We start from the raw sequence: 8,622 nt of genomic DNA, 5'->3' as shown, positions 1-8,622 counted from the left end.
TTCTGCTCAATCTTTACTTTCGTTTCCCAGTCCAGTTCAGATGGGTAGGTTCGAGAAACTAGTAAATACTCCGGCCGCTATGGAGGTCTTTAGGGCTAAATACCGCATCCCCCCGGGGGTTGGGCTGCGGTACTGTCCTCTTGAAGGAATAGTGACAGATAAACGTCTGGGAGAAGTTGTCATCCCCATGATTGCTTTCATAGAGGGAGGGATGACACTTCCCATGCGTAGGATTACCAGGGAATACTTGTTCAACCATAGGTTGGCGCCGCAACAGTGTGCCCCAAATATGTTCAAGATATTAGGCTGTGTAGATGTCCTAGATGAGCGGATGAACCTAGGCCTTACTTGGCACGATGTGGCCTATCTGTACGAGTGTCACCGCCTCGGGGATGAGGGGTATTATCTTAAATCCCGGAACGAGGACGTTAGGTTGATCTCTTGTCTCCCGGTATCCAATAAGACCGTGAAGAATGACTTCCTCATTGCTTCTGGGGAGTGGTTCGACGGTATTCATTGTCCAACTCGGGCAGGAAACCCAGGTGCGGCGTCCTTTGGGATCGGTCCTTGTTAGGAGAGGAATTAGTGTTGAGGGTTTATTTTTACTGCTTTCCTTATAACTGGTAGATTTCTTGAACTAACCCCACTCTTCTTGGTTGTTTGCAGATAAATCTCACGTAGCTCCTCGGCTTAGCCTTGTGAACGTGCCAGCGTTGAACTACCTTCTTAGGTCGGAGATTTACGTTTCCGAGGACGGACAATTGCGTGCGGCTCATCTAGTTTTGGGCTATCAACCTTTAAGCAGCTCTTTCCAGGCGATCGGTCACGCTATAAGGGCTGGCAGTCCGAGGCTGGCCAGGATTGACGTGTCCAAGGACGGGTTCCTAGCCGACCACGATTTACCGCCAGTTGTGTTGCCCGGTGTTAGAAATCCCTACTTGGCAGAGCAGTTACCTCCGCCAGACGAGCCTGGCGTTGTCGTTCAAGTTGAAGAAGAAGCTGAGTCGTCTCGTCTTTCTCTTGAGGAAGAGATAGACGAGTTCCATTTTGAGGAGGAAGTCCAGCAATCCCCCTTAGCGGAATTTTCCGATCCCGAAGGAGAGCGGGATCGACATTCGGCAGTTGGCGCTCCTTCCCTTGTTATCTGCTCGGACGATACTTCGGACGAAGAAACGGAGCCCATGGCAGGAAAGGGAAAATCTCTGAAGGAGCTGTTGGGTTCCAGAGGGAAAGGCCAATCATCGAAGGGGCCACCTCCACCACAAGCTAAGGCCCTTCCTCCCGTGGTCCCTCAAGGAACTTTGGAAACTGGTCTCAAGGTCAATCCGGACCTGAAGAAGAAGAGACCGGTTGACACCCCGGAGGAGGGTGAGGTGGCTGCTCAGCCCACCAAGCAGCAGAAGACTGCTCGGGCTCCAAGGAGCAGAAGGGGCAATTCCTCGGAGAGTAGGGACGAGGAGAGCCTTGCGGATGTACGGGTTACTCCGCGTGTATGGAGCCCCAAATTGGAGTTGGAGGGGGTCGCAATCCCTTACAATGCCTCGATTAGAGAGTACAACCGCGGCCGAGCTGGGTACGTGGCTGAGGCCTTAGAGCAGCCCCTGCTCCTTCCTCGGGACATGGAGGCTTACAGGCGTTTCTCTCAGTCCGAGATCTTCCTATCCCTTAAAAGGGATCTCGCAATGGTAAGTGATCCTTCTACTGTTTCATTAACTCTTTTGACCTCGTTAGATATTTTTAAAGCATTTCGGTTTTGTCTGCAGATTACTCAGCAGGTATTTGTGGCTGAGGAATTCTGCCGAAGTGAACGTAATCGGACTGAGGCCGAGATCCAGGCTCGGACAGAGGTGGAGAAGACCTTGGGGTCCCTTAGGCACGATCACCTTATACTCACGAACGAGTTCAAGGAGTCGGAGCACCGGCGCAAGAGTGCAGAATCTGGTCTGAAGAGCGCCGAGACTCAGGCGGAGGACCAGCGCAAGGAGCTATACTCGACGCAGCTCAACCTTGTCACCGAGAAGCAGGCAGTGCAGGATCTCAAAACTGCCTTGCAAAAGGTCGAGGATGAACTGAGAAGGGTCAAAGAGGAGGCTCAGTTGATCCGAAAGGCTATAGAGGCTGAGAAGAATGCTGCTCGCCAGCTTGGGGCTGAGGAGACGGAGGCCAGGCTATCAGAGGAGGTCCCCGAGGTGTGCAGGGATTACTGCAATATCTCCTGGGCTCATGCTCTCGATGCTGCAGGAGTTCCTGCGGATTCGGCACTAAGACTGCCCGAGAACATCTTCTACCCTCAGGAGATCCGAGCGAATCCTGATGGTGCCCAAGTGACTTCAGAGCAGGATTTGGCGGCGCCTGATACCGCCCTTGTGCCTGAGATAACGAAGAGTCCCACCGTAGACTCAGTCGTTGAGGCTCCTCCTCCTCAGCCCGAGCAGAAGGAAGATCCCCCTGTTGAGGCTTAGTCTTTTAGGCTTTCGTTTTTTTTTTGTACTCTTTTTTTTTTTATGAGAGCCGTCCTGTTTTTCCATTTTTTGTAAGGACCTCTCTTTCCAGTGTACTCGAAATATTAATCTGGAATGTTAGTTTGGCTCTCTATGGATGTATGCCAGTAGCGTTTTACTTTAAATACTTGCAATGATGCAGATATGGTTCTCGATGGATGTGTGCAGCGCATAGAAATGATTTCCTTTAAGCGATAATCTCCCGACCTGACACAAGTAATAGTTTCCCCTAAGTCTGTGGTCCGAAGAGCCATGCAGGACCTAGGTTCTGTTTAGAACTTACGCGATTTTTCTTTTCCGTACTTGGTTTCCCCATAGGCTTGAGTCCGAGGACCATGCAAGACCTTGGTTCTGTCCAAGATTTACGCGATTTTTCTTTTCCGTACTTGGTTTCCCCTTGAGTCCGAGGACCATGCAAGACCTTGGTTCTGTCCAAGACTTACGCGATTTTTCTTTTCCGTACTTGGTTTCCCCATAGGCTTGAGTCCGAGGACCATGCAAGACCTTGGTTCTGTCCAAGACTTACGCGATTTTTCTTTTCGTACTTGGTTTCCCATAGGCTTGAGTCCGAGGACCATGCAAGACCTTGGTTCTGTCCAAGACTTATTACGCGATTTTCTTTTCGTACTTGGTTCCCCATAGGCTTGAGTCGAGGACCATGCAAGACCTTGGTTATGGTCCAAGACTAACCGATTTTCTTTCCTACCTGGTTTTCCCCATAGGCTTGAGTCCGAGGACCATGCAGACTTGGTTCGTCCAAGACTTACGCGATGTTTTCTTTTCCGTACTTGGTTTCCCATAGGCTTTGAGTCGAGGACCATGCAAGACTGGTTCTGTCCAAGAACTTACGCGATTTTTTTCGTACTGGTTTCCCATAGCTTGCAGTCCGAGACCATTCGCAAGACCTGTGGTTCCCTGTCCAGACTTACGCGATTTTTCTTTTCGCTTGGTTTCTCAACATAGGCTTGAGTCCGAGGACCCATGCCAAGACCTTTGGTTCTGTCACAAAACTTACGCGATTTTTTCTTTTCGTACTTGTTTCTCCCATAGGCTTTGTAGTCCGAGGACCATCAGACCTTGGTTCTGTCCAAGACTTAGCGCGATTTTTCTTTTCCGTACTTGGTTTCCCATAGCTTGAGTCCGAGGACCATGCAAGACCTTGGTTCTGTCCAAGACTTACGCGTTTTTTCTTTTTGTACTTGGTTTCCCCATAGGCTTGAGTCCGAGGACCATGCAAGACCTTGGTTCTGTCCAAGAGTTACGCGATTTTACTTTTCGTACTTGGTTTCCCCATAGGCTTGAGTCCGAGGACCATGCAAGACCTTGTTTCTGTCCAAGACTTACGCGATTTTTCTTTTTGTACTTGGTTTCCCCATAGGCTTGAGTCCGAGGACCATGCAAGACCTTGGTTCTGTCCAAGACTTACGCGATTTTTCTTTTCCGTACTTGGTTTCCCCATAGGCTTGAGTCCGAGGACCATGCAAGACCTTGGTTCTGTCCAAGACTTACGCGATTTTTCTTTTCGTACTTGGTTTCCCCATAGGCTTGAGTCCGAGGACCATGCAAGACCTTGGTTCTGTCCAAGACTTACGAGGTCTTTTTAAGTGTTAATTTCTCTTAAGTCTGTGGTCCAAGGAGCCATACAGGACTTAGGTTCTGTTTAAGACTCATAAGAATTGTCATGCAGATCAGTAAGAAGTGGATAGCCAATGAACAAAATGTGGGCGAAGCCATTTTCATTAATAATAATATCTTCTGAGGTTATTTACATTCCATGGTCGAGGCACAGCTTTTTCATCCAAATCTTCTAGATAGTAGGCGCCTATTCCAGCTACGGATGTTATACGGTACGGTCCTTCCCAATTGGGCCCCAACTTGCCCCAAGAGGGGTTTTTTGCGCTGCCAAGGACCTTCCTCATCACGAGATTGCCGGGACCGAGGGGTCGTAGCTTGACATTGGCATCGTATCCCTGTCTCAGCTTTTGGTGATAATAGGCCATATGAATCGTTGCTTTTTCCCTTCTTTCCTCGGCTAAGTCTAGATTTCTTTCCAACAACTCATCGCTACCGTCCGGAGTAAACGAAGCAGATCTCAGCGTAGGAAAGTTGTTCTCAATTGGGAGTACAGCCTCTGCCCCATAAGTCAGTGAAAAGGGGGTCTCACCGGTTGACCGCCGTGGCGTTGTCCGATAGGTCCATAGAACGTGCGGGAGCTCTTCTATCCATCTTCCCTTTGCCTCATCTAGCCTTTTCTTTAGTCCGTTCACTATGACCTTGTTCACGGCCTCCACCTGCCCATTTCCCTGGGGATATGCAGGGGTGGAATATCGGTTAATGATTCCAAGCTCGTGACAGTACTTTCTAAAGCTTTTACTGTCGAATTGAAGACCATTGTTGGAAATGAGTGTACGCGGGATTCCGAAGCGGGTGATAATGTTCTTCCAGATGAATTTCTGGGCATCCACGTCCCTAATGTTGGCCAAAGGCTCAGCCTCCACCCATTTAGTGAAGTAATCGGTCCCGACTATGATGTATCGCTTGTTCCCCGCGGCTTTAGGAAAAGGTCCGACAATATCGAGACCCCACTGCGCGAACGGCCACGGGTTAGAGAGGGGGTTGAGAACCCCTCCGGGTTGGTGAATATTCGGAGCAAATCTCTGGCACTGATCGCACTTCTTGGCGTACTCCTGGGCCTCCCTTTGCATGTTCGGCCACCAGTATCCTTGGGTGAGTGCCCTATGCGCCAGCGACCTTCCTCCGGTGTGACTTCCACAAGTTCCTTCATGCAACTCCTCAAGCAGAGACTCGGACTCTTCTGGATGTACACAGAGTAGGTACGGTCCAGAATAGGAGCGCCGATATAATTGGTGGTCCTCGGATAGCCAGAACCGAGGAGCATTCCTCCGTATCTTATCGGCTTCCAGCTTTTCTTCCGGCAAGACGTCACTCTGAAGGAAGTTCTTTATGGGATCCATCCAGCAGTGACTCTTTCTGATCTGATGGACTCTGGCCGGATTTCCGCTGATAGGGCTTGCCCGGGCTAAGTCTTCAACCAGGATCATTCGCGGCAGATTGTGTGCTGAGGACGTGGCGAGTGTGGCCAGCGAGTCTGCATGGGTGTTTACACTCCTGGAGACGTGCGTCAGATTGAAAGATTCAAAATTCGTCTGTAGCCGCTTGACTTGTCCCAGATACTCTTGCATCCTGGTATCTCGAGCTTCCAGCTCACCCATCACTTGTCCGACCACTAGTCTGGAGTCCGAGAATGCTTCTATTACTGTGCCGCCCAATCTGTGAACCATCATCATCCCTTGAAGCAAAGCTTCGTATTCGGCTTCATTGTTCGTGGCCGAGAACCCGAGCCTCAAAGATTTTTCAATAGCAGCACCGTCCGGGGATACTATAACTATCCCAACTCCTGACCCTCTTTGGTTAGCCGCCCCATCCACGTAGACCTTCCATGGCCTGGTCTCGACTGCTGAAATCACGCCAACCGACTTCTCATCCAATGCTTTCTTCTCAGTCATTGTTTCAAAAGAGGGCTCAGCAAACTCTGCCACCAAGTCCGCGAGGACCTGTCCCTTGACGGAGGATCTGGGCATATATTTGATGTCAAAGGCTCCCAGGAGCGCACTCCACATGGCGATCCTGCCTGTATAGTCAGCGCTGCGAAGAACTGCTCGAAGGGGAAGCTGAGTTAAAACGATGACCGTATGCGCCTGAAAGTAATGAGGGAGCTTACGGGTCGCATGCACTATCGCCAGAATCGCCTTTTCCAAAGGAAGGTACCGTACCTCGGCTTCGTGCAATGATTTGCTCACATAGTAAACCGGCCGCTGCACCCCATTGTCGTCCCGTATCAGCACCAAGCTCACAGCATGGGAAGCTACGGCAATATATGCAAACAGCACCTCATCTGCCTCAGGGCTGGACATGATGGGTGGTCGAGACAGGTAGTCCTTAAGCTGCTGGAAAGCCTAAGCGCAATCCTCCGACCATTCAAACCCTTTCCATTTGTTTATCAGGAGGTAAAAAGGCCGACATCGATCCGCCGATCTTGATATGAACCGGTTTAGTGCTGCAATCATGCCAGTGAGCTTCTGCACTTCCTTCGGATTCCGAGGAACCTGTAGGCTGTTAATGGCTTTGATCTGGTCGGGACTTACTTCTATTCCCCTGTGAGTGACCATGTATCCTAAGAATTTCCCAGACCCGACCCCAAATGAACATTTGGAAGCATTCAGCCGCAACCGGTGCTTTCTTAAGATAGCGAAGATCGCTCCGAGGTCACCCACGTGCTTGGAAACCCTTTTGCTCTTCACAACCATGTCGTCTATATAAATCTCAATGATCTTGCCCAGCTGTGGCTCGAACATCCGAGTCATCATCCTTTGATATGTTGAGCCTGCGTTCTTCAGCCCAAACGGCATCACCTTATAATGATAGTTTCCGATGGGCGTCATGAAAGCCGTTTTTTCTTGGTCGTCTGGCGCAAGGGGTATCTGATGATAGCCTTGAAAGGCGTCCAGGAAGCTCATTCGAGGGTGGCCCACGGTTGCATCCACCAATCGGTCGATTCGGGGTAGGGGGAATGGGTCTTTCGGGCATGCCTTGTTCAGGTCCGTGAAGTCCACACAGACCCTCCACTTCCCTGTTTTCTTTCTTACCACCACTGTGTTCGCCAACCATTCGGGGTAAAAGACCTCTTTGATAGCCCCTGCCCTTTTTAATTTCGCCACCTCGTCCCTTACGGCACTGGCGTGTTCCTTCGAAGGACGTCGAGGCGGCTGTTTCTTTGGAGTTGAAGAGGGGTTGACGTTCAGGTGGTGACAAATAAAGCTGGGATCAACTCCCGGGGCGTCGTAGGCGTCCCACGCGAACACATCGACATTCTCTCTGAGAAATCCGACCAACTCCTTTTTTTCCTGGGAAGGTAATTCAGAGCCGACCTGAAAGAACTTCTCAGGGTCGTTATTGACGGCAATCCTATCCAGGCCTTCGCACCTTATCTCCTCGGCCAGCCCCTTGCCTTGGCTCGCCGAGGGAGTTGGTTGCTATAAGCTCTCCGGGACCAAGGACTTGATTGGGGGCTGATGTAAAACGGCGGCCACCATACACTTCCTAGCCACGGCTTGATCTCCTCGGAGCTCTTCCACTTGTCCTCGGGAGGGGTATTTCACTTTTTGGTGAAGTGTGGAGGTCACGGCCTCCAGGGCATGGATCCACGGCCTTGCCATTATCGCAGTGTAAGGCGAATAAGCGTCAACCACAATGAAATTTACCTCCACTATCTCCGCCCCAGTCTGTACGGGCAGTCGGATCTGCCCTTTTGGCGTGACCATCCTTCCCTCAAAACTGAGAAGAGGGGAGTCATAAGCGGCCAAATCTTCTGGCTTCAGGTTCAGCCCCTTGTATAGGTCGGGGTACATTATCTCTACCGCGCTTCCCGAATCCACCATCACCCTCTTCACGTCGAAGCCCCCGATCCTCAGCGTGACCACCAAGGCATCATCGTGGGGTTGAATAGTTCCTCTCTTATCTTCGTCCGAGAAACCCAGTACCAGCGAGCTTCCCTTTCTTGACCTTTTGGGCTCTCCTTGCCTACCCTCAGGGGGGAACCGATCAACAACTAACACCCTGGGAGTGGGTGGCCCCGTCCTTCCTGGTGCAGCAAGGATGACATGTATCGTCCCGGTGGGGGGTCCCAAGGACACGTCCTTTCGGGGCTCTTGTGTTGTTTGGCCGGGATGGCCACTTGACGGGTGCAGTAGGTGACGTAGCTTTCCTTCTCGGACCAACTAATCTAGGTGATTCCATAGATTCCTGCAGTCCTCAGTAGTATGCCCATGATCCTGATGATAGTGGCAGTACAGGTTCCGGTTACGCCTGGAAGAGTCTCCGGCCATCTTTCCTGGCCACCTGAAGTAGGGCTCATTCCGTACTTTCTCCAACACTTGTTGTACTGGCTCCCTGAATATGGCGTTCACTACCTGCGGGTTGCTCTGGCCCGCCTGTCGCGAAAAATCTCTCCTCGGCTGACCAGGGTGGTGCCGCTCCGACCTGGAGTCGTTTGCTTTGAGGGGGATAACTTTATCCTTACCCCTCCCTTGCAGTTGATCTT

The sequence above is a fragment of the Quercus lobata genome, chromosome 1, assembly GCF_001633185.2.
Source record: "Quercus lobata isolate SW786 chromosome 1, ValleyOak3.0 Primary Assembly, whole genome shotgun sequence".
In the NCBI taxonomy this organism is placed as follows: Eukaryota; Viridiplantae; Streptophyta; class Magnoliopsida; order Fagales; family Fagaceae; genus Quercus; species Quercus lobata.
Note: the sequence above shows the minus strand (reverse complement) of the source record.